Below are 25,738 nucleotides of genomic sequence, written 5' to 3' on the forward strand. Positions count from 1 at the left end.
TTGTTAAGTTTTGCAAAGCAATATGTGTGTGTGTGTATTTCACTTGATCTTGAAAATAACCTGGTGAATGGTAAGTATTATGGATATTATTTTCCCATTTTAAAGAGGATAAAACTGAGGCTTAAAGATTGTGACATGTCCACAGTCCTACAGCTACTAAGTGTCTAAAAATGGGATTTGAACACAGATCTTCTCAACTCCAAATCTTTATCCACTATATCACCTAGTCACTTCACAACAAGCATCACATGGGGCAAGAAGATATGGGTATACAATATTTTATCCTGAGTGAAGCCCCACTTGAATGGATCAGATTCATGGGAGTATCAAGATATCATCCTGACTATCATTGTGCCAAAAAAATGTTTCAAGATTACATGCCTGATTTTGATGCTCTTCTTTTAACATACTTAGCTCTACTGGAGACCTGTTGGGCCCTGCTTAGAGCCTGAGTCTGCATTGTGTAGGAATGAGTCCTAATTAGAAAGGGGGGGTGGGTTTGTAGAAAGAACTCTGGCCTTGGAATGAGAGGGCTTACAGTTTCTCTATCCATCTTTAGCACTTACTAGCTGTATGACTGTGGGCATGTCTTTGTTCTTTTCTAATTCTCAGTGTCTTCATCTTTAAAATAGGAGTAATAATAATACCATTCCCTGCCTTATAGGGTAGTTTTGAACATCACATGAGATAAAGTAACTTAACTTTGTAAAGCACTGTCTGAATAGGGACAGGGATAGAGATAGAGATCAGACCTCTGATTTCCTGGGTATAGAGAAATCCTAAATAAGGAAACTCCTCTGCCAATTCAAGTAGTCACCTTCTCTGTAGCTTATAGTCTTGGGCAGTTGCCAACAATACTTGTGAAATTTAAATAACTTGCCCATTATGACATTCAGTATGTGTCAGTGGCAGAATTTGTACCCAGGTGTTCCTGGCTCTATGGCTCACTAAGTTTCCTCTCAAATGTATCAATGTATTATTGATTATCAAAATCAACTATCAATGTGTAAATTCTGTGTTTGTTTGTTGTTAGAATGTAATCTTGAAAATAAGAATTATTTCAGTCTTTCCTTGTATCCCCAGATTCTAGAATAGTACCAGAAACATTATAGGAACTTCACAAATAAAAGCTCCCTTTGTGGTTACTATTATTTTATTTGCTGCAGTTGTTGCTTTTATCTATCACACTTCAACTGGTGTGTGTGTGTGTGTGTGTGTGTGACAGTGTGACAAAATGCGAGGCCTGGACATAAGGAGACAACTTCCTGAGTTCAAACCTGGTTTCAGATACTAGCTGTGTGACCCTGAGCAAGTCGCTTAGCCCTGTTTGCCTAAGTTTCCTTAGCTATAAAATGAGCTAGAAAAGGAAAGGATAAAGCACTCCAGTATCTTTGCCAAGAAAATCCCAAATGGGGTCAGGAAGTAGATACAACTGAAAAAAACAACTTAAGAACAACAAATATGTACACACACATATATACGTACACATGCACCCACATATATGTAGACACATACACATAAATGTATATACTGTGCATATAAATGTTTATATATAAGTATATGTGTGTGTATGTGTGATATGTACACACACATATTCGTATATGTATTTATACATGCACACACATGTGTGTAAATGCATACACACATATACACTGTTTAAACTTCTCCTGTCGTTGCCCTTCAGATAATTCCAGAAGACTGAAATCTGCTCTTTAAAAAGTTATATTTTCAATATTTTGATGGACAAGTAATCTCATCCAAGGGCCTTTCCTCAGCCAGTGCACCTTGAAACTCATCGTTTTCATCCTGTAAAATTCTTGGTTGCTTGAAATCACTAAACAGGTTAAATAATTCTGGTTAGAGGCCAAGGCCATTAGTTACATCCTCATTAGTCTTGTTTATGCTGATCAGTTCAGCTCCTTCAGATCATTTGTGTGTCCTCATATGACAATACCAACTGCTAGTTAATTTTCTTTCACACCTTACATCACACTGAGTGTTTTTTTCCCCTCCTTTCTTAAAATGCTAAATCCAAGCCATTGCTTCATGTGATCTCATAGATATTTGATAATGAATGCACTTTCTCCTCTCCTTCCTCTAAGGAATCTCAGAATGTTCATTTTAATCTAATTATGCTTCATCTTTGTGACTAATGAGCATCTAAAGTATTTAACAGTCATAGAGACATGGTGTCTGCAGATTGTGGATGGTGATAAGCAAGTCAAGGAATATGCTTCCTGGACAATTGCTCCACAGTAGCTCCAATTACCTCAGCCTCTGGTGCCTCCTTGTAGACTGAGTCTGCCCCATCTGGCTCTGATTTGGAAGCACTCCATTTATCACAAAAGTTTGTTATTTTTAAAGAACTATTCGATGTCAAAGAAGTCATGTGATTCTTTTCAGGTTTGCTTTTTTCCTGGAAGAAGAATCCAGCCTACCCATTCTAAACAAAGTTATATCTAACTATAATTGAGTAATAACTATGGTCATAAAAGTAGACTTTGGAAAGGCCCTCAGGTTGACAAAAAGCCTTCTCCAATTTGTAGTAACAAAGATTCTTAGATGTCAAGTAAACCTTCTGAACAATACCATGATATAGTAGAAAGGCCAAATGACTTGAAATAGGAAAGACAAGAACCTGAAGCTTGAACCTCGGACAAACAAAATATTTTAGAACTGAAAGAGGCTTCAAGGTCCAACTGGTCCCAATGCTCTCATTCTGAGATGGATGATGAAAATAAGACTTGGAAAAGTTAAGTGAATTACCCAAGGGAACAAACGTAGCAAACCAAACTGGGATTCTGGTTACAAATGCAGTATGTTTAACATTACACCTCTTATCCACCTTCCCTATGTTTCAGATTTTTCATTTGTAAAATGAGGATAAAATCATTTTCACTCCCTACATCATAGGGTTTTGAGAAAAGCATTTTAGAATCCTTAAAATATTACAAAAATGTAAGTTAACACTATTAAATTATCATGGCCAAAGAATTCACTACCAAATGAGTGACATACTTAGAGGCTCTGCTTAATCATGCTAGTCCTTGGAAAGCAGAACATAATATATTGTCAAGATTGTACATCTTCAAGCATGAAAATATAAAAAAAAAGCAAAATGAGATTATTTTGGTTCTGGACCATAGAAAGAATCTTACAATTAGAGGGGAACTCTGAAGACATCCAACCAAATGCCCTACTGAATAACGAAATTCCTTTTTATTTTTTTGTCTCCCTAACAGATGGCCATTCAAGGTCTTAATCCTAGAGAAAGTCTATTACATTTGAAAACAACTCCGACTGTCAGAAAGGTGCATTTGATCTGAGAAAGGTCATTTAGAATTGTGAGTAATTATAACACAAGGGAACTAAATCAGAGGGTTCCTCATTGGAAAAAAGAAGAGGTTTGGTAACATAGACTAGAAACCAAAATGATTAAAAATCAGATGTCCTATGTTAAAAAGAGGCCTTTTCACGAAAGGCTTATAAGGCAGCAAGGTATATGGGAAAGCACATTGCTCTTAGCATCAAGAAATGTGAGTCCTGTTCTGTCTGTGTGATCTTGGGCAATTCACTTTGTCCCTGAAGACTTCTGTTTTATCATCTGTAAAATGGGGATGATAATATTTATACAACCTATGGGTTGTTGTGAAGAAAGTGCTGTGTAAACTTCAAGGCAGTAGAGAAATGTGAGCTATTATTTATAAAACATTGTGTAGCCAGAAATGAACTAAATTTGGTTTGCAGTCTCAGACTAATACATTCTGTAAGGGGAAAGCCCTTTAAAATCTAACTTGGGTTGGGGGGTGGAAAAGCTGTCAAAAAATAGAAAATAGATCGAAGTATTCTAGTTAACATTATTGGTCTAAAAATGCCGACTATTTTCCTTAATAGCCACTTGAGTAAAATGTAGTCCCTTTATGATTTGAAAACTAATTATGGCACATGAAACAAGCCATATCTACACAAAGCATTGAGATTTGAAGCCTCGATATCTACTATTGAAGCTACATTTTTAAAATGCTCATAAAAAAACCCTCAAATCCATATTGTAAAATGCAATTTTAAAAAGTCTATTTTCCTCAGGGGGGAGAAAGAGAATTAAAGAAATCCCAAGGGTGACATTGGAAGGGACTCTGATATAAGCTTAGTGATTCAAAGACATAAATGAACAGAAATTTGTTCACGTTTCCTGAGGATGATGGTGTTTTTAAAGATATGGTAAATAACATGATGTAGGCAAGATAGATTTTAAGATGACAGAATATGGAACTGGAAACAACCACAGAGGTTACTTAGCCTGAACCTCAAGAAAATAAGACTGGGAAACCTTGAGTGACTTGCCCAGAGTCACACAGCTGGTAAGTATCTGAAGCAGGATTTGAATTTAGGTGATCCTAAGCCCAAACCTAGCACTGTGTCTTAACTATGTAGTGGGCAGCTAGATGATGCAGTACATAGAGCACCAGACCTGGAGTCAGGAAGCACTAAGTTCAAATATGACCTGAAACACTTATTAGCTGTGTGGCCCAGGGCAAGTCATTAATCCTGTTTGCCTCAGTTTCCTCATCTGTAAAATGAGCTAGGGAAGAAATGGCAAAACACTTCAGTAATTCTTTGCCAAGAAAAGCTCAAATTGAGTCAAGAGGAGTCAGATATGACTGAAATGATTGAACAACAACAACCATAATAACAGTGATAGTTAGGTAGGATGATGAGAAAATGGAGTCAGAAAGAATTCCAAGAAGAAATATGGCAAAGTGACAAAGGCATAGTTTTGTTATATGCTCAAGCAACTCTTTAGAAAATAGTAACAGTTCCAATTTTAAGATGCTCTAAGGTTTACAAAGTACTTTCCATAGAATTCCATAAGAAAAGCATAAGTATTACTATTCCCATGTTATAAATGAAGAAGTAGATATCCCAAAGGTAAAATGACTTGTCCTAGAATGAGTGTCAGTCCTGGGAACTGAATCCAAGTGTCTCTTGACTTTTTGCCCAATACACTTATGATTAAGGCATCTTGCCTTTTGCAGAGAAAAAGAAAAGCAATCTTGTATGTTAAGATGAGTGAAAATAGATCATGCTTAGTAGAATTAAGGTTTTTCACCATTTTTTCATAATTTTAAAAACCATTTTTAATGGAAAGTTATATTGTTTGGTGCCTTCATGATTTACAGAATGATTGATCATATCAAGGTAAAACACACTTTTCAAAAGAAAAATGTGATGTAAAGTGGTCTTACTTAAGGTACATAATTCTTTGACATGAAACAATGAGACTGTGTTAGACTGATGGACAAGCTCAAGTTTGAATGGAAGTGATTATAGGAAACTTAATGTTATTGAAGGAAATAAGGTTTCTTACAGGAATACACAGGATGAGGAATCAATCATCAGTCCCAATACTAACAACCAAGTTGAATGAAGGCCCTAGACCAGGAATGACCTGAACAGTCAAGCATCACCCTGGACGCAAGATTTTCATTTACTAGAAGCAAGGCCAATTCTGTTTTTGAGCAACCAGGAATTTGCAGTAAGGCAGACCATTACCCCAGCACTGAATGATGCAAAGTTACTGCCTGAGCAGAGAGGGTTTTATACCCTTTAATGCTTTGGTGGAAAATTACCCACTTGGATTTTTTTCCACTATGACTAATTCTCAGAGAGTTGAGGAGTCTCTGTGAGTTTATGTCCTGCAACTTAGGGCTTTATTACTGTTTCAAGATAAAATCTTCCCTCTCTGACATTGTATAAAGTACAATTAGGGAAGAAACAGCGGCTCAGATCTATTGGCATCTGCCTTACCTAATTCTGATGGGAAAGCTAGACACTGAAAGAAGTTAATTCCTGGGAAATAGGTTATTAAATATAATAGGGAAGCAAAACAGTATACACTGAAGGTAAACAGATTAAATACAGGATTTATACTTTTCAAACTGATTCATAGGTCAATAATATATCTGCTGCTGACCGCTAAGACTATCGCTATTGACAAATATCTCCTCTTCTACTCCTTTTCTGCATTTAGAAAATATGGCTCATCTTAGTTGTATCTCAGACACTAGACTAGTAGCATCACTGTCCTTCAAGGAGGTGGCAGGAGTTAATGAATTAATGAGAACTGCAACTGCTGCAGAAGCCAAAAGAAGGCAGCAGAGATGTGGGCAAGGCCAAGGTTGAGGCAGGTGGGAGGGGGGAGTAGCAGAAGGCACTGACATAAAATATCTAATGACAGGCAAGAAAATTTTCAGATGTGAGGGGTTAAGTCTAAGAGGGAAGGAATATTGGGGCTGGCAAGTCAAACAAACCAATCATCAGGAGTGTGAATGAATTCTAGGGCAAAACTATGGCAGAACTAATTGACTAATGCCACAGAATAAAATTCTCATGGAACTTTAGAGTTGAAAGAGACCTCAGTGACTTCTAGCCTTATCAGGAGTTTATGTACTTGGGGTCCATGTGGCAAAGTCAGGTGTTCCATCATGTCACTCTAAGGTAAAAGATGTTCAGTGTTAAGAGAATGTCCAAGAACATTTAGTTTTTTCTTATTTGGGAGTCTGGAATCCAGATGAATGACAGGAATATTGGAAGTAGCCAAGAAAGACTGGAAAAATATCTACCTAAATGGTCAGACTTCCCCAAAGCAGTCAGTCATTAATGGTTTACTGTCAACTAGTTGGAAGTGTTTAGTGGAATCTGTTGTTTAACATATTTTGATAAATTTCATGAATAAAGGCATATAAGAAATATTTATCCATTTGTGAACATAAACAATATAGCTAACATACTGAATGACGGTCAGGACCCAAAAAATTCTTGAAAAAATAGGAATTTTAAGATAATGTAATCCAATTAAGTTTTATTAGGGACAAGTAAAATTTTACACAGGACAAAAAATAGAATTCACAAATATAAGTCAGGAGAATAATGATTAGAATGTAGTTCCTCTAAGAAAAAATCTAAGGATTCTTGGCAAACTCCAAGCTCAATATAAGATAAGGGTGTGATACAGCAGTCAAGAAAGCTAATAAAAATTTAAGCTGCACTGAAAAGCACATAATGGCCCAAACTAGAGACATCATAGTCTTTCCCCACATACACCTTATTTCACATTGCATATTTAATATTGTATTTTTCCCAATTACTTGTAAAAAAAATTTAACATTTGTTTTTTAAAATTCTGAGTTCCAAATTATCTCCCTCTTTGCCTCCCTCTCCTTCCCCGAGACCGTAAGCAATTTGATATAGGTTATAAATGTGCAGTCATGCAAAATGTATTTTCAGATTAGTCATGTTGTAAAATGAAACACAGGCCAAGAGGAAACAAAAAGAAAGCTGAAAAGAGTATGCTTTAATATTCATTCAAACTCCATCAGTTCTCTCTCTGGAGATGGATAGCATTTTTCGTCATACGACCTTCAAAATCGTCTTGTATAATTTTATTGCTAAGAATAGCAAAGTCCTTTACAGTTGATCATAGTACAGTATTGCTGTTACTATGTACAAGGTTCTCCTGGTTCTGTTCATTTTCACTTTTTCCTAGTTTCCTAGTTCAGATAAGTCAGTCCAGGTTTTTTTCTGAGAGCATCCTACCTGTCATTTCTTAGAGCACAATAGTGTTCGATCACAATCATATACCACAAATTGTTTAGCCATTCCCAACAGATGGGCATCTTTTCAATGTCCAATTCTTTGCCACCACTGAAAGATCTGCTATGAATATTTTTGTACATATAAGTTCTTTTCCTTTTTTGTTTTTATCTCCTTGGGATACAGACCTAGCAGCAGTATTTCTGGGTCAAAGGATTTTAGTATTTTCCACTTCCAAATTGTTCTCCAGAATGGTTGAACCAATTCACAACTTCACTGACAATGCATTCATATCCCAATTTTCCCACATATCTTCCAATATGTTGCATTTTCCTTTTCCTCATATTAGCTAATCTGTGTGAGGTGGAACCTCAGAGTAGTTTTAATTTGCACTTCTCTAATCAATAGTGATTTAGAGCATTTTATATGATTATAGATAGTTTAATCACTTCATCTAGAAACTGTTCATATAATTTGACCATTTATCAACTGGGGAACAGCTCTTTTTTTTAAAGTAAATTTGACTCAATTCTCTATATATTTGAAAAAATGAGGCCTTTATCAGAGAAACTTGCTAAAAAAAATTTTTCACAGTTATGATTATTTTGTATTTTCCTCCATACTATTTCTCTCTGTGTTTATCTATTCTCTCTTTCCTTTCACCCTGTCCATCCTCAAAGTTGCATTGCTGGCACCATCATCAATTCACTTTCTGCTTATGAAATCAACAGAGACCTAAAAACAAAGTCTGGGAACTCAACACAAATTGTCAGTATAGTCCCAGGACCTCTGAAACCCTCCTCCAGGACTTCTGTAAACAGACAACAGGAAAACCCTCCTTCAGGACTTCCAGTAAGTTCCCAGGACTTCTGCACAAATTATTACAAGCAAAAATCAACACAGAAGAGACAAACAGAGTGCCTCTGCCACAAATGTTCCCTTCTCAAATCTGCTCTTTCTTAGCGTGGACTTCTCCTTATATACCATCATTAGCTCCTCCCTGTTTTACCCCTTCCTGTTGCATCAACAAGTTCCTCCCACTGTGGGATTCACAGGTTCCGTTTCTTAACAAAGACTTGATATAATCATGGGCAAGGCTTAAAAGAAACTTGAACTGAAACAAGGTGCTAAATATTTGATAGCTGAAACAAGGTGCTAAGTATTTCTTTGCATGCCATTACAATGCCTCCCCGAATCTGGCCTCTCTTCTATTAGTCTCACACATTCCCTTTTTTCCTTTTTTCTCCTATTTTCCTATAGGGAAAGATGGATTTTAGTACTGGACTAAGCCAATCCCAATGATATCAAATTCCAAGCACTCGCTCTTCCATGTTTTCTTCTATTTTTCATTCTTTTGATTTTTTTTTTTTATTGTTTCTTGATAGCTCATGGGGTAATTAGCTTCTACTTATCCAGTTATAATTTTTAAGAATTCTTTTCTTTATTGAGCTTTTGTATTTTCTTTTCTTTTTGTCCAATTCTATTTTTTAGGAGTTCTTTTCTTCAGCGTATTTTTGTATCTTTTTTTTTTTTTCCCATTTTGTCAATCCTACTTTTTAAGGAGCTTTTCTCCTCAGTGATTTTTTTGTGCCTCTTTTTCCACTTGGCCAATTTTATTCTTTAAGGTGTGCCAACTTTACCAAACTGTTGACTCTTTTTTAGTTATTTTCTTGTATCATTCTCATTCCTTTTCCCAATTTTCCCTTTACCTCTCTTATTTGATTTTTAAAATCCTTTTTGAGCTCTTCTAGGAATTAGTTTTGGGCTTGAGACCAATTCGCATCTTTCTTTGAGGCTTTGGAATATTGCAGTTTTGATTTTGTTGTCTTCTCCTGATTTTTTTTTTTAATCTTCTCTGTCACAATAGTAACTTTCTAGGGTTAGGGATTTTATTTGTGCCTCATTTTTCCAGCTTATTTCTTGACTTTTAACTCTATATTAAAGTGAGCCTTTTTTCCTAGGGTGGAGGGGGATTGTCCCAGGTTTTTCTTGTGAGGTATTTCTTGTTGCTGTTTTCAGAGCTAGTTCTAGGGGTCTTTAAGCTTTCAGATCTCCCAAGGTGGTGTCATCCAATAAGAGGTACCATCATTGATTTCTTGGCCTATGCTCTAGTCTGTGAGTGACCACAAACACTCTTTTCCATTCTGCAACTGTGACTAGGGTCCCCATAGCTCCTGTGGCCACATGTTCTGATGTGCTAGTGTTCCTCCTTATCCTGGGACTGCCACCCAGGACTGTGACCTATATCTGTGTATGGGCAGAGTCCTGTAGCTAGTGACTATATATAAGGAGAAGCCCAAGCTGGGAAAGAGCAGATAGGGGAAGGGAACATTTGTGGTGGAGGTTCTCTGTTTGTCTCTGCTGTCTGTGTTGATTTTTGCTTGTGATGCTTTGTACAGAAGCCCTGGGACTTTACTGGAAGCCCTGAAAGACAATTTTCTTGTCTGTTTACAGAAGAGCCAATGCTCTCCTTTAATCTCCTTCTGACCAATTGTCCAACCCCTTTACCATCTGTGGGCTAAGAGCTCTGGGAGCCACTGCTGGCACTATTGATTCAGTCCCTCCCAAAACCTGCTGCTGATTTGTTGGGACCTGACCTTCACTAGGTGAAGCTGAGCTGGACAACACTCCACTCTGACCCTGTTGGAAAAAAACTTTTCCTGCCAATCTAAGTTGTCTTGGGCTGGAAAACTGTTTCACTGCTGTTTTATAATTCATTCTGAGTCGTTAACTAAAGTTGTTTAGAGGAGAATTTGGGAGAATTCAGGCTTTTCCCTGACTTTTCTTTGCCATCTTGATTCTACTCCCTACCCATTGAAATTAAAGTCTTACTAGTTATGCTTTGATCAGTCACATCTGGAGTGCTGTTCTGTACACATTTAAGGAAGAACATTGATAACCTAGAGAATTTTCAGAAGGGGACCAGGATGTTAGAAGGCTTCGAGATCATCCATTGTAAGGCTCATTTGAAAGAATGAGATGGAAAAGAGAAGACATGGGGAGGGACTAAATAACTGTCTTCCAAGTCTCTGATGTACTACCCTGTGGAAGAAATGATAGACCTGTTCTGCTGGGCCCTAGGAACAATGGTAGCAAGTATCAAAGAGGAAGATTTAGATTTAAATAAGGAAGGGCTGCCAACAAAGTTATAGAAAAATGGAATTATTAGCCTAATAATTATGAACAGGGGGGAGAGATGTCTATACAAAGCTCTAACACCTCTTGTCTGTTTTATTGTAGAGAGTTTGTTAGTTGTGTGAGCTGGACTAGATGACTTCTGAGGTCCCTTCCAACTGAGAAATTCCATGTATATAGCCAGTTCCCATAATGTAGACATTTGTGGCTATTATAGTCATCTGTTTAATATGTGGGAATACGAGGCCATCTATGACATTGTTGCATGTAATTCATGTCCTACCTTAGTGGAAGTCTTCAGCAATGTGCTTCCTCCAACCAAGGCTAAGAGGAATATGGACAAAATGCCTTTTAGGACTCCTTTGTAACACCAAAATCCAATTCCCAGGGTCATTAGAGGAGAGAAACTCAGTGTTCAAGTTACAGAATAATTGTTTAAGATGTAAGAAGTTTAGAAGCCTATAGACCCTGAGGAAGTTTGGTGTGGCCTCAGAGAAAGATCTCTCCTCAAAATATCAGGTGGTTCTATAGCTACCTGGAAGCAGAAGAAGTGGATAAAGAAAGGGATTTGCCTATGTGCTCCTGAGTCAAAAAAGAAACAGTCTCTGGAATTGTTATTCACAAACTATAGAGGAAGAGTAAAGATAATAAATATCCTGATTTTGTTAATCAGTGGAGTCGATCTGGGTAGGGAGCAGGTCCCAAATATTTCTTAGGCATCTAGAGCAATTCATTGATAATAGAATCTTGGTGGAGAACTAAGGCTATTATCTGAGCCATTGGAGTGATGTGGACAGTAGGAGTGGGAGTCCAACTGGGAGGAATTTGACTGAAATGAGAAATTTGTGATTGAGTTGGAAGGTGCCCAGTTGTGGTTTCCCAATCAGTTTAGGGATGTGTCAAATGCAGATTTCTGATAGTTTTGTAAATGTCTATAAGGCGATTATCCATAGAGAGCTTTGGATTTCTCAGAGAGTGAGAAAATGAAGCATTAACAAGCAATGTGCCCAGGAGGGTACCCTTGGCAGCATTGAGTGAATGTTCTTTCTAGTGCCTTCCCAATAGAGCAATTTTAGTCCTATAGATGGTGTTAATAGAACTCTGTCATATGCACAGTTCTAAATGGTACAGTTCTCAACCACCAGCATTCTACTCACATGAAAAAAGAATTGGGTCAGGGAAGGGGCAGATAATCACCAAAATTGGACCTAATGCCATGTCTAGGTCTTTAGAAAGCTTGGTATAGGGGACAATGCCCTTGAGTTGAAGACAGGAAGACCTAAACTTCTCTCCTGACTCGTATACTTAATGGAGCTGCATGATCCTGGGCAAATCATTTAACCTTCACCTCAGATTCTTCATGTTACATGGAAATACTTCACTTTCTTCATAGGATTATTGCATAGATCAAATGCAGTAAACCACTTTGCAAACTTTAAATCATTGTATAAATTAGCTATGTGAGAGCTCTTCAACAGTAGACATGTGGAGGCACCCATGGGACTTAAATGCTTAAAAGGGATCATTTCTTTCTCTGATCACAATTTCCTATTCTTATTTCTCTTCCCACCTAAACCCATTCTTTTTCACTTTTATCTCCAGCCATTCCACCCCTCCTTCAACCTGTTTAGCAGCATTCTTGACTTTCAAATGTAGATACAGCTAACCAAAGTCTGAAAGGGGCTTTGCCAAACACCTTTATGAAAATAAATAAATAAATAAATTAGAAAAGATGAAAGGGAGATGTCTGTGGGACTAATTCTCTGGGCCTTCTCTAGCAAGGCTTTCTTCCTCTCCACTAAGCAGGCACCCTATTTTTCAGATGAGGAAACTGAGTGTCAGAGAAATCAAATGACTTGCCCACGGTCTAAGCTGGTCCATGATTTTATTCCCAAACAATTGCTTATTCTATGATAGATTCCTTTAAATGAGGGGTGGGGTGGGAGGATGGAGGGTGGGGATGTATTTTTAAATGATTGGATAATAACTATCATTAACATTATCATTATTATCATCATAGTATTTACTAACACTCTATGTAAGACCCATCTGTGGTGATTTTCTGCTCAGTGTTTGGTGTGAGTGTGTATGGAACAGGCAATTTAGGGGGAGGGGGAAACTTAATACTCCTTTCGCTCCTTTGTGATCCATTTCCTAATCTTTTTAAAAGCATTTCTCGGACTTAATCTTTCTAGTGGTTAATGCTGTTCTCATACTTAAGTTTGTCTTCCACAATATCTTCCCTACTAGTCCTTGTATTGCTGTCCATTTCTTTTTCCCCAAGAGATTCTTCAGAGCAGGTCTGTCCCTAGTCAATATTTTGAAGTAGGCAGAATACAAGACTGTACTCTTCCATCCCCCTTTCTCTGTCTCCTTCTTCTTTTCTGTACCTTCATTTTCTTCTCTCTCCCCTTCCTCCCACCAGGTTACCTGCTCCTAAAGTCTGACTCTGCCCAGATGATGGCCAGAAAACATACACCAACTACTCCTGATGTGTCCAGCTGCAGAATGGCAATAATGATGACTAAATGGTGATGATTCATTCAGGTCACTTTAAGGTTTATAAAGAATTTTCCTCATGACAACACCATGAATTAGGTAGACTACATATTATCATCCACATTTTACAGGTATGGAAACTGAAACTCAGAAAAATGAATGGAGTTTTACATATGCACAGTTAGAAAAAGTCAGACTGGATTCAAACCCTCATCTCCTGCTTTCCAGTGCACTATACCAGATTGCCTCTAACTATGCCACAAATGAGATGAGTTGATTAGAGGTGAGATTGACTTCTTATGTGGCAGCAGGTGATAGAAATAACCATCCAGGAGGTCATCATGTCCAGATGTCTGGTCTTCAGCTTTCCTAGTTATTTTAGATGACTCAAACTCAGACTGAAATTCTCTCCCTAATAATGATATCCTGCAGCCTTATTACCTCCTTAACTGAATTCTTCCTTCTTCTCAGGTATGGCACACATAAATTTCGTATTCATCTTAAACTCAACATGTCTAAAACTGAACTCGTTATCTTTCCCTTTAAACCCCAGCCCTTTCCAAACTTTCCTATCAATGTCAATGGCACCACTATCCTCCCAGTCCCACAGGCTTGCAACAAAGATATCAGCCCTGACTCCTGACTTTTTCTCAGGCCCACACATCCAATCTGTTGCCAAGGTCTGTTGATTTTGGTTTTGTAACATCTCTTGGATATGCTCTCTTCTCTCATTTGATGTTACCAAGCCCTCATCACCTCATACCTGGATTAAACTAACAACCTTCAGTTAATTACCTTGCCACAAGACTCTTCCCACTCCAGTCTATCCTCATTCAACTGTCAAAGTGATTTCCCCCAAACCCAGGTCTGACCATGTTACCTCTTTATACAACGAAGTCCTGTGGGCGATAGAAAGAGTTTGTATTTCTATAGATTTCAGGTTGTTTTTTGTCCTTCATTTTCAAAGAGGACCAGTGGCATCACATGTGATGTCTTGACATGCACATGAATTGCATTTAAGTGAGGAAGAGTTGCACAGAGTTGTCAGCCTCACTCTCTTTCAGAGTTATTAAAGATCAGAGGTAAGGCAAAAGTCAAAACAACTGGTGATGGCCCAGGATGAAATGTATGACCTTGGCATCTTTGATTGGTGTCTGACCAAGCTCTAAGCTCTCCACAGTGCTTGTTTTGGCCGCCTTTATTGCCATTGGAACAAATTGTTCTCATCTGCCCATTCTGCTGGAGTTGGGGGAAGTCTTCACATGGTTGGAATAGATATCCCCCTAATTAACAAATGAGTATGAGACCTGTAGATTACCCTCTACATGTTTTAGCCCATTTACTGAGACAGTTTTACCAGAGTGTGGCCACAGCTTCTTGGAGCCACAGAGGAGAGAAACTTAAATGTAGAGGGGGTGTGCTAGCCAAATCATAATCTATGAGTTGAAGTAAATTAGGATTTAAAAAGCAGAGAGTAAGGAACAGTGAACTTGAAGTCTGGACCCCTGAATTCAAGGTCTGACTGTTACACTATTTGATCTTATGTACAGGTAATTTTCTGTGTCAGTGTATTCATTTCTTAAATTAAGAGACTGGATTATATAATCTTTAGATATTACTTTCTTTAAAATTTATGTCTATTATCAATTCTGGTAAGCCTCTTATTCTTCAATATAAGCAGGAAACTTAGTATGCACTAATTTGAATTTTATCTTCCTCATGAAATGTTTTGATATATAAGAAATTTTGTAAGATAGATGAAGCAACAGAGCTTACCTTGAAGATTTCAATCCAAGTGAAAAGCTTACCTTCTAAAGCTGTCCCGCATAACTGATCAAAGAGATCACCATAACTGGTGAATTGACACCTGTCATATTTGGGGGGGAAAGTTCCTGAAAGATCTGAAAACAAAAGAAACTATCCCTCGTGAAAGAAATTTTTTGGGGGTGGATTTTATTTAATAATGTATGTAAGATCTTAAATATCTGCTATTGAAATCACTTCTGTGTGTATGTATATAAAATATTATAATATTACTTTGTAAACATTCAGATAAATGCTTCGCATGTAATGACTTCATTATTTAACTCCGTTTATCTATCTTACATAATGATTGTAGATGATCATCATCATGTATTTCAGACCTATTGTAATAAGAATGTAAATTTTAAAGATCTTCCCTGCCCCTAGGCTAATGTGCACCTGAAGCCTGGGGTGGGGGAGGCTTGTTTTTCAGTAGATACTTCTTGATTGGCCAGTGAGTCAATAAGGTTGTTACATTCTCTGAGCCAGGAGAAGGCTATATAAGCCCTGATGTGTAGCTTTGTTTTTGGGACTCACTTTGAAAAGTGTTCTGTGATTTGATCTGAATTCTGGGAAGCCGTTGTTGAGAGTCCCCCGGCTTTGAAAAACCCAGAATGTGGAAACCCAGATGTTGACTGGGTATGGATGTAATGGTTGGACAATTTGGAAATCTGTCTACTTGATGTTTCTGTCTTGATAATTATGCCTGTATGCTTTGAGGTTCAGGGTGCTGACCTTTTCTCCTGAACAAGGTAAACGATATATGTCTGACTGATTAAAGTAAGCTTGTTAACCCATTTTGAGTTGCTTTCCTTTAACAAAGCAGATCCAAGAACCTGTGTGAGCAGGCACCCTGGGGACACTGGGGTGCTTGCTGCAACACCTATGTGTAATATATGCATACATAAAACTAAATACACATATATCTGTGCATATATATAAATACACTTCTGTATATAAATAGATAGATATTAATATACACATATGTATATCCTTTACAATCAATTACTATCAATTTAGCGTTATAACTATCCTCATTTTCCAGATGTGAAAATTTGGAATCTGTGAGATTAAGTAACTTGCCCAGGAACACATAGTAAGCCTCTGAGACGGGATTTGCGCCCGTGTCTCCCTTACTCCAAGTCTAGTGCTCTGTCCACTAGGCCTTGCTGCCCCTTTTTTAGAGGAGTCTTTACCTTTTTAAACTTTGCAAGTCTCACAAATAATAACTAGCAAGGGCAGGATTTGAACCTAGGTCCTCTGAATCTAAAGACAGTGCTGTTTCCATTATGAAACTTTCTTCTTTTCCTATAAAACCTCATTTGTCAGTGTATTAAGGCAAGTTTGTGGTCCCATTAAGAAGGTTAGCTGGCATAGATATTTGGTGATGAAGACTGAAATGCAGCCAGATGAGCTATGGAGATTCTATCAGCGCTTGTCTCTAATAAAACTAACCATTTAGGAAAATGTGGAAATGAACGAGAGTTTCACATTGTGGTGTCTGATCGGAGACACACAGGTGGTAGGACGAGTATTTGTTGCCACCTGCCTCACCCCCCCCCCACTTACTTATTCCTACACTGAAAAGTCTATAAGTGCTCTCGGAATTAAGTTTTATACTTTGTGGTAAATACTTTGAGTAGATGCAGACCCTTCCTTTGATCTCTCTCTTTACTGGTTTTACCATTGGACTGTATTGTTTTTTCCTCCTCTCTCCTTTCAAGATCTACTGTTCTCTCATTGCTGACCACTCTATGCACATATATTTTTAGACTGTGACCCTGTTCCAATTAAGGCTCATTGGAGCCAAAGTATGACTTCATTTGAGACTCTAATTGGCAACGATCCACCAGAAAATCAGGTGCTACGGGCACCTTGCTACACTTCCAAAAAGACTATTTTATGGAGAACTCACACAGGGCAAGCATTCACATTGTGATCAGAAGAAATGATACAAGGACACACTTAAGGTCTCTCTTAAGACCTCTGGAATTGATTGTGTGACATAGGAGACACGAGCACAGGACTGCTCAGCATGGCATGCCCACATCAGAGAAGGCGCTGTGCTCTATGACCAAAGGAAAATTGAAACGGCTCAAACGAAATGTGAGATGCACAGATTTAGAGAATTCACCCTAAATGTTCATGAGGACTATTTGTGCTTGACCTGTGGTATAATATTCCAAGCTCATATTGGTCTGATCAGCCACAGTCAGACACACTGTAACTTCACTCCAGCAGAATGATGTCATTTTGGTCTTCGTTGAGAGCCAAAGACAAAAACCATAGGAGAAAAACCATCTGCCTTGCCACATCTCCACACATACACCTTTCAACAATTGTTTTAGGAACACTCATAATCCCTATAACTCCCAACTCCAAAATTCCCTACTCTGTCCACCACTCAAAAGAATCTAAGTTTCTTGAGGGCAGAGACTGTCATTAAAAAAGAAATGTATACCCAGCACTGAGCAATGTACCTGACATATAGTAGGCATGTTATTGATTATTTTTCATTCACTATGGAAGACTCCTGATCCCTGGGGGTCTTGATGCTTATAATGGGCAGGGAGGAGGAAGGAAATAAACATTTATTAAGCATCTACTATAAACCACTATAGTGTCTTTGCCAAGAAAACCTCAAATTGGATCACAAAGAGTCAGAAATGACTGAAGAACAACAATCATGTCAAGCACTAAGGGCTTTACTAATACTATCTCATTTGAGACTCACAACATCCTGACAAGTGATAGAGAATATATAAGTAACACAGATTAAATTTAGAAGTGTGTTGTAGGAAAACGTTTTCCCCCCAGAGAGCTGGTGGTTAAACTGTTTACCAGCATACCACTGTCCTTGAACTATGGCATTTTAAAGATCAAATGCATGTAAGGCACTGTTTAAAATGTTCCATAAATGTCAGCTATTATTGTGGCCATCAATTAACTATTACCTTGGACGAGATGCTTCCCCTCATTAGGGTTCAGTTTCTTCATCTTTGAAATGGTGACACAATGTTTCAAATTCCCTTCCAGTTTCAAGAATTTTTCTTAATCACTATTTCTTTACTCCCTACTTGTTAGACATACAGATCTCCCCTTTTAGACTTAGCAGTCAGAACTTTAAACTTATGCCTTTGTTCTTTCCAAACTGTTCATCTGTACATTATGTTTCCCTCCCTGACTTAGAGAGATTACGGTCTCAAATGCATAAACTGACCTAAAAATCCTGTAGATTTATTAAGGTGTATTTTGAGACAACTTCCATGGCTACTTGTAAAATCTGAGTTTCATTTAAAAATAGGACTGATCACTTTTTCAAATACTCCATGGATTAGCACTTCCTTATCTTTCTGATCTCATCCATTTTTATAGGCTTTTTTGAGCCTGTGCAATCTGCTACCCCTAGATTATTTAAAATCCTTAAATACTCTTTCAGATGTGAGAGGAAGGGATTTTTCTTTTTCTTGTTGTTGATAGTTGGGCTCATGAATCCCCACTGGAAATTCATTTCACAGATGCAATTTGGAGACTTCTCCCATCTCTGGTTTGACTTTTCCTTGAGCTCCTCACACTTCTTGAGTGTATTTATCTTAGTTTGCCTGAAAAGGCACCCTGGGATGAACATTTTAACCTGATGATGGATCCATAATTGAAACTGACTTTTCAAAGTGACATTTTGTCTAAAATCCATTTCAATAAGGAAAATGAGCTTTCCAAAAAATGTATATTCAATAAAATTTTAGGTATGGTCCCTGGATGTTTACTGCTAAATATCTCACAAGAGAAAATAATTGAAAATTATTCAGCTTATTTGGGATAAGAAGTTTCTCTTAGAAGAAAGGGAGAAGGTACACTTTCCTTAGTTGGTTTTTGCTGTTAGAAGGAGTGGGAGATGCATCACATCTAGATTTAGATGGGCCTGGGTTCAGATTCCATCTCTGTTACACACTATTTCTTTAAGCTTAGGGAAGTCAGTTAGCTTCTCTTGGCCCAGCTTTCTTAACAGCAGAAGGAGGGGGTTAGACCCAACCCAAGTACTCTAAGGTACTTGGCCTGGAGTCAGAAAGACCTGAGTTCAAATCTAACTTCAGACACTAACTGTGTGATCCTGGGCAAATCACTTAACTCCCTTTGCCTCAATTATGGATACAATAACAATATTTACTTTACAGGTTGTTGTGAGGATCAAATGAGATAATATTTATGAAGCACTTGGCACAGTGTCAGGCACATAGTAGGTGCTTAATAAATGTTTATTCCTTTCCTTTTCCCTTGAACCTGCTTGAATAGCCCTTTTCACAGTTTGGACCATCTTGTTCAATTTGGAAAAAGCAGAGGAGCTGGAGTAAGAGGGCCAAGGTTTCAGAACCTTTCTCTGATTCTTGTCTTCTGTGTCACCACAGGGATTTAAGTCTTTAGGACCCAAGCTTACAAAACTGTGTAATCCTGGGCAAGTCAGCTCCTCTCTCTGAACGTCAGTTGCTTCTGCTATAAAATGGGAATGATGATATTTGCACTACCTACCTCACAGGTCAGTTGGAGGAAAATGCTTGATTAACCTTTTTTTTTTTTTGCTTTTTGGAGGGCAATTGGGGTTAAGTGACTTGCCCAAGGTCCTCCTGACTCCAGGGCCGGTGCTGTACTCATTCTGTCACCCAGCCGCCCCTTGATTAACCTTGAAAACACTAAATAAACATGAGTTATTATGGATCTTTAAGGAGGATAAAGCTCTCCAGCAAATCAATTTTTCTCCAGAGTGATTAAATCACTCCTCTGTCTACAGTTAACCCCCTATTATAACACAGCTTAAGATAATACACAGATTAAGTGTACCATGTCCTTTCAGCAGCAAAAGGAAACACAATTTACAAAGTAGAAATTAGAAGTACCTTCTGACACAGAGGAGCCTGACAAGTTGTTTTGTTTTGTTTTGTTTTTCTACCAAGGACCACACACCTGTGGGCGAGGGGGGGATCTGTTAAAGGGCACATTCAATTAAATTTAAAGTATATACATTACTTTTTTTCACACAGAATTAAGAAAAGCTGCTGCAGACTGAAACCCAAGTCCAATGCTCTTTTCACTGTCACATAAAATAATTAAAAGTATTGAATGCTTAACTCCTTTTTTTTTTTACATTATGACACTGAAAAAAAATTTTTCAGAAGAAAAAAGGAAGACAATTTGATGCAATGAGAAGAGAATCAAGAGATCTGGGTCCAAATGCAAATGGCTCACTAATTAACTGTGTGACCATGGTAAAATTGTTTAATTTCTCTGACCATTATTTCCCTCATTTGTCAAATGATGTGGTTGAACTAGATAACCTCTAAATTATTTTCTATACCTAAAATACTATGATAAATACCCCCCAAAATCAATTTCATACTGTTGTCAATTAAAGATGTGGGAGCAAAAGAGGAAGGATGAGGAGTAAAAATGAAGAAAGATACATAGAAATAGATAAAGAGAAGGAAGGGGAGATATGGGATGGGAAAGAGTTCTCCATGCAAAGGAGAACCAGGCAGAAGGAGAACAGACCTAGAAGAATGGAAAAAAATGGAAGAAGAAACAAAGAGAAAGGGAGTGACATAGCTAGATAAAATTTTTGAGACCTTTTTAAATTTTTAACAGAAAATATAAATGTACCATCATTTGATGTCCCAGAATTACCACATGGTTTAAAAGTTATATATCTTTTTAAGCAATATATATGTATGTCTAACTGATTTTTTTTGTGAAATTTATCAATTATGTTATTTACAACATTTTGCCTTTATTTCAATTAAAATTCCAGATAGTATCCCTTATAATAAGCCAAATCAGGTCTATTATAATTGAAAGATGATCAATTGCTAGAAGACAGCACTGGTAAATACTGTCAGTGAGATGGTGAACAATGATATAAGTTGGCTACAATGAAACAGCGATTATACATAAAGTACCATGGAAAGATATATTTTAAACAGCTAGACTCAATTCTAAACTTCATTTTTTAGAACTCATTTAATATTATACTCTACTAATTTAAAGCACAAAAGTTTTATAGAAAATTAATTGAGAATCCAATGCCTAGAAAAATACATTTTTCCCCAGATCTTTCTTAAATAGGAAAGAAAAGTGTCAATATAGCTATTCATCCAAAGTATGTCATAGCATGCAATATTTCAGAACTGGGGACTGTCTCATCATCTTAGGTTTTCTCTCTGCTTTTTGCTGTCCAACCATATGAGCAATGTGAGAACTTTCACAAATGTTATACTATAACTGAAATGGGACTGAGGGCTGAGCTAGCAGTCTACTAATGGTAGTCACATAACATCAATCGGGCACACCTGACTTTGAACTCAAAAGAACAACGGATTGTTAGGCTCCCAGGTTAGCTGATGATATATTTTATAGTCCAAGAAGGATATACATTCACTTGTGTGCTCCCAAAAACAGTCCACATAATCTTCATGGGGAAGATGTATCTTCCCTAAAATAACATTTCATACCAGGTATTTGGTGAAAAAGTCAATGAATAGGGAATGGGAGACCAATTACATATAAGTGTGGTTTAGTAGTAAAAGATCACAACTTCTGATTTAATTATCTAAGAAAGAAACAATGATAAAAGACCTCATCACAAAAGCAAGAACAGACTTACTTATTTGTATTTGTTTTAAACAAGTGTATTTTTCAAAGATTTTTATACTTTGTCAAAAGCCTAATTCCTCATACTGTATCAAACCCTCTTTGGGGAAAACAAACCTTCATGTAAATGTGGGCTTGGATATGAATGGCAGAGGTCAGTAGGAAAATCGTTCCACTCTCCCTAGCTTCACACATCTATGGAGTTGATGTGTACAGCCATAACACCTACGTTTGAATCTAGTGTGAGGCTCAGGAAATAAAGTTGTGACTTGGACAGGACTAAAGTACTCATCTATCCTGGATTTTCCTTGGACACACAAAATATAGGTTTCTCTCAGGGAGGCATCTCTGGCTTGAACAAGTAAGAACAGAAATATCACCCTTCTATTGTGCATTTCTTAGATGGAGCACCAATCAGGCCTAATCTCTTTTGGTTTCCCATCAGGCAAGAAGCTTGGCATTTTGGTTACTATAGCAGCCATTAAAGCTATAAGCAATCTGTAGGTCACTTTATAATAAATCGTGAGGCAGGAAAAAGATCTTGAAGGACCAGCAGCTAATTTTAACCTATTTTTTTTCTAGAACAGTCTCCTAAGCTATTGAGTATACAAAGCAAAAAGTGTTTTAGTATCTCTCTTTATATACACTTGTCTGTATATATATATATATATATATATATATATATATATATATATATATCTGTGTGAGTGCATGTATTATATATATATAATACACACACATATATACACATTTAGAAATAACAAAATGTTCATTGCATTCGAATACCTGAGAAGTAATTTTAAAATTAGATTAATTTACATGCTAATATAGATGGGGGAATTTCAATAGTTTATAAATACAGTTGGGATAGCTACAAAGGTTTCCAAGACATGCTTTTCCAAATACTTTTGATATGGATTGTCGATATGGGTGCAGTATAACAGAAAGATCATCATGGGTTACAGAAATAGAATTCCATATAATTGTTAAACAAATATGCACAATTTATGCTGGAATGATGCACAAAACAGATCTGTGGTTCCTGCAAGGAAAAAAAAATACATACACATAATACATATACATACATATATGTATGTATACACACATATATACCTATACACATATATAATTATATTACACACATATATATCACAGACATACATATTACACATATATATGCATATATATGTTACAAAACATTCAAATAAATTTGATAAAAGGTGTTCAGGTCCATTTTAAAGGCTGAAAACTTATAATTTAGCATTAGTTTTTCTGAATAAGACTATACAAAAAACAAAGGCAATGAACTAACACCAACACACAGAATGAAATGAAAAGAACATAATTAACCAATATGGAGCTAAGGTGCAAAACCACTGTCTTTTAACTTATTGTCCTCCGTGCCACATGGGGTTTTTCTAAGCATCACGTCATGTGCAAATTTACTGCAGCTATCAACATCAAATGAAAGAGTACTGAAGATTCTGAATTTTCCTGTTGTTGGAGGTTAAAGCAAGGTCCTTCAACACATATGATCACAGATTTTAGTCAACAATTGCAGGTTAAAATAAATGACCAGTGAACCGTAGGTAGCAAATTAAACTTCACAGACCAATCTTGTCCATTCTTCACGTGATTCTGAATGTTCAATTCAGTAATTGATTCAGGAGTCTAAGTGGAAATGATCTTCACCAGGAATTATTATTAGCTTCTGTTTTTACAGCCTTGGTATGTCTGCTTGAGTTCTGCTGAAATTTGTTCTGCTCCTCTCCAGTTAGAAGAGCTTTTATTTTCCAGGGAGTTTTCTTTGATCCATTGCCATGCACCATTGCTTGTACATTTCCAGTTCTCTGAGACCACAGATGGCTCTCTCCTGACTAGACACCAATTCTTCCAGATATTGATATCTCAGCTTCTTTCTGGCCCAACATTCTCTTGCACTCTGCTGGCTTCTCTCAAGCTTTGCTTTCAAGGCAATTTTGTCTGGTTTCCAATAACATTTACCTGCTTTCTTTACTTTGTCTCCAACTATATTGCTATCATCCATGTCCAAGGCTGGTTACACCCACAGAAAATGACAAGAATTTATTTTTTTTAAACTCTCCTCAGGTCTAGCCTCTAGACTTCTCAGATCCTGAAATCCCAAGGAAAGGGGGCCCATTCAGAAATGAGCAGGGAAGCCCCAGGAGCATTCCCAAATGCCTCCTCCCCTTCCATGAGTTTCTCCCTGATAAATTTAATAGATATTTCAGTGAATTATCATCATGGATGCCATAGTCTGAGGGCTTTATACTTTTCTTTAGTTGTTATTACAGACTTGAAATACCAAGAAAAAGATAGTGTGGATAAGATAGAGGGATGGTCCCAGGGTCAGAAAGACATGGGTTCAAGTCCTACCTATGACAAATACTGGCTAAGTGACCCTGGGAAAATTGCTTACCCTTGCAAGGCTTCTAGACAACAAAGTCTATAAGCTGCAAACCAGGTAATGATCCGCATGGGTATAGGGAACCAATGAAATCACAGGCTTGGTGTAAATTATTGAAATATTCAATTGCTGATTCATCACTATTTACAGCTCTTGGCTAGTACTTATCCTTTATCCTTCAGGGGCTGGACTGTGAGTGGGAAAATTAAAGCAGTCAGCTACAAGAACCATTATTTTCTGAGCTATTGCATCAGTGAACAAAGAAATATCATAGAGAAGAAAAGGCAAGATTAAATCAATTGGAGGGCTGGTACCTAGTGAACGGGTTAGTTAGCATTCATTTTGTATATATTTTGTTTAGACTTATATGTATGCAGGTATATGATACATATGTGTGCATATATACATACACATGTATACACACATGTGTATACATGTGTACACACATATATATCAGTCTATCTCTCTATCAACTCCCACTATAGAATGCAATATTTTTTAGTTCAGGGACAGCTTTCTTTTTGTTTTTGTATTCCCAGTGCCTAGCACAGTGTCTGGAATGTCAAAGGTACTTAATAAATGCTTTGTTGATTGATTAATTGATTAGATATTCTTCATCCTTCCCCTAAGACTAAGGTAAAGGAAAATCTACTGTATTGATCAAAGCAGAACTAGAAATATTTTATTTGCTTGTTTTACTGAAAGCCATCTATTTGTATAGGTGGCATAGTGGATAGAGCACTGGGCCTGGAGTCAGGAACACCTGAGTTCAAATATGCTCTCAGACACTTACTAACTGTGTGACTTAACTTTGGGTAAGACACTTATACCTGTTTGCCTCAGTTTTCTCATCTATAAAATGAGACGGAGAAGGAAATGGCAAACTGCTTCTGTATCTTTGCCGAGAAAACCCCAAACAAGGTGATGAAAAGTCAGACATAACTAAACAATATAACTTTATATCATATCTAAGACATTTCTATATACTTATTATATGTACAGATCTGTATTGTATATCTACTACACGTGTATGTGTTTTTACACACACACACACACACACACACACATATTAGAAAATGGTTGATTATAGGAAAACCAAAGTTCATGCCTGATCTTGGGCAAATTCTTGACTTTCTAGACCTCAGTTTCCTCACCTGTAAAATGAAAAGTTTAAATTAAATGACCTCAAAGATCCTTTGCAGCTCTAAATCCCATAATCCTAAGATTTCTCCAGTGCAATTATTCTTAATGATGATCATTCTAGTATGAGAAAGGGATTATCTGAAATTTCACAGATGATTTACCATGGATCCTAACATAAACAAACTCTCATATGTCTAGTCATTACTTTCATAATGCCCTTTGTACAGGAAAGTCCCATTCCATGTACGTATGCAATAACAACAACCAAAAAAATACCTTAAATAAGTATATGCCCTTTCTATAAAACTCTGAAAAATGATTATTAAATACACTGCAAAGTAGGAGAAAAATAAGCAGAACTAGGAGAATTATATACATCAGGGCTCTTTTGTTTTTTTGACCTTCGGATGGGTGGGCAGAACTATGATTTCATTCATCAGTGCAAAGTTGTCCTGGTATAGAGACACATTTTACTGCTGAAGCCTGGCAATTCATCTG

At 37.1% G+C, this 25,738-nt stretch overlaps 1 pseudogene; it reads right to left on the minus strand.

The window, feature by feature from the left end:
- Nucleotides 1-23,357: 23,357 nt before the first annotated feature.
- Nucleotides 23,358-23,716, minus strand: LOC138143513 (cAMP-responsive element-binding protein-like 2 pseudogene; annotated as a pseudogene).
- Nucleotides 23,717-25,738: the final 2,022 nt, after the last annotated feature.

This window comes from Petaurus breviceps, unplaced genomic scaffold (genome assembly GCF_028583685.1).
Source record: "Petaurus breviceps papuanus isolate PSGF00001 unplaced genomic scaffold, PetGlider_PUasm1.0 90644, whole genome shotgun sequence".
Lineage (NCBI taxonomy): Eukaryota > Metazoa > Chordata > Mammalia > Diprotodontia > Petauridae > Petaurus > Petaurus breviceps.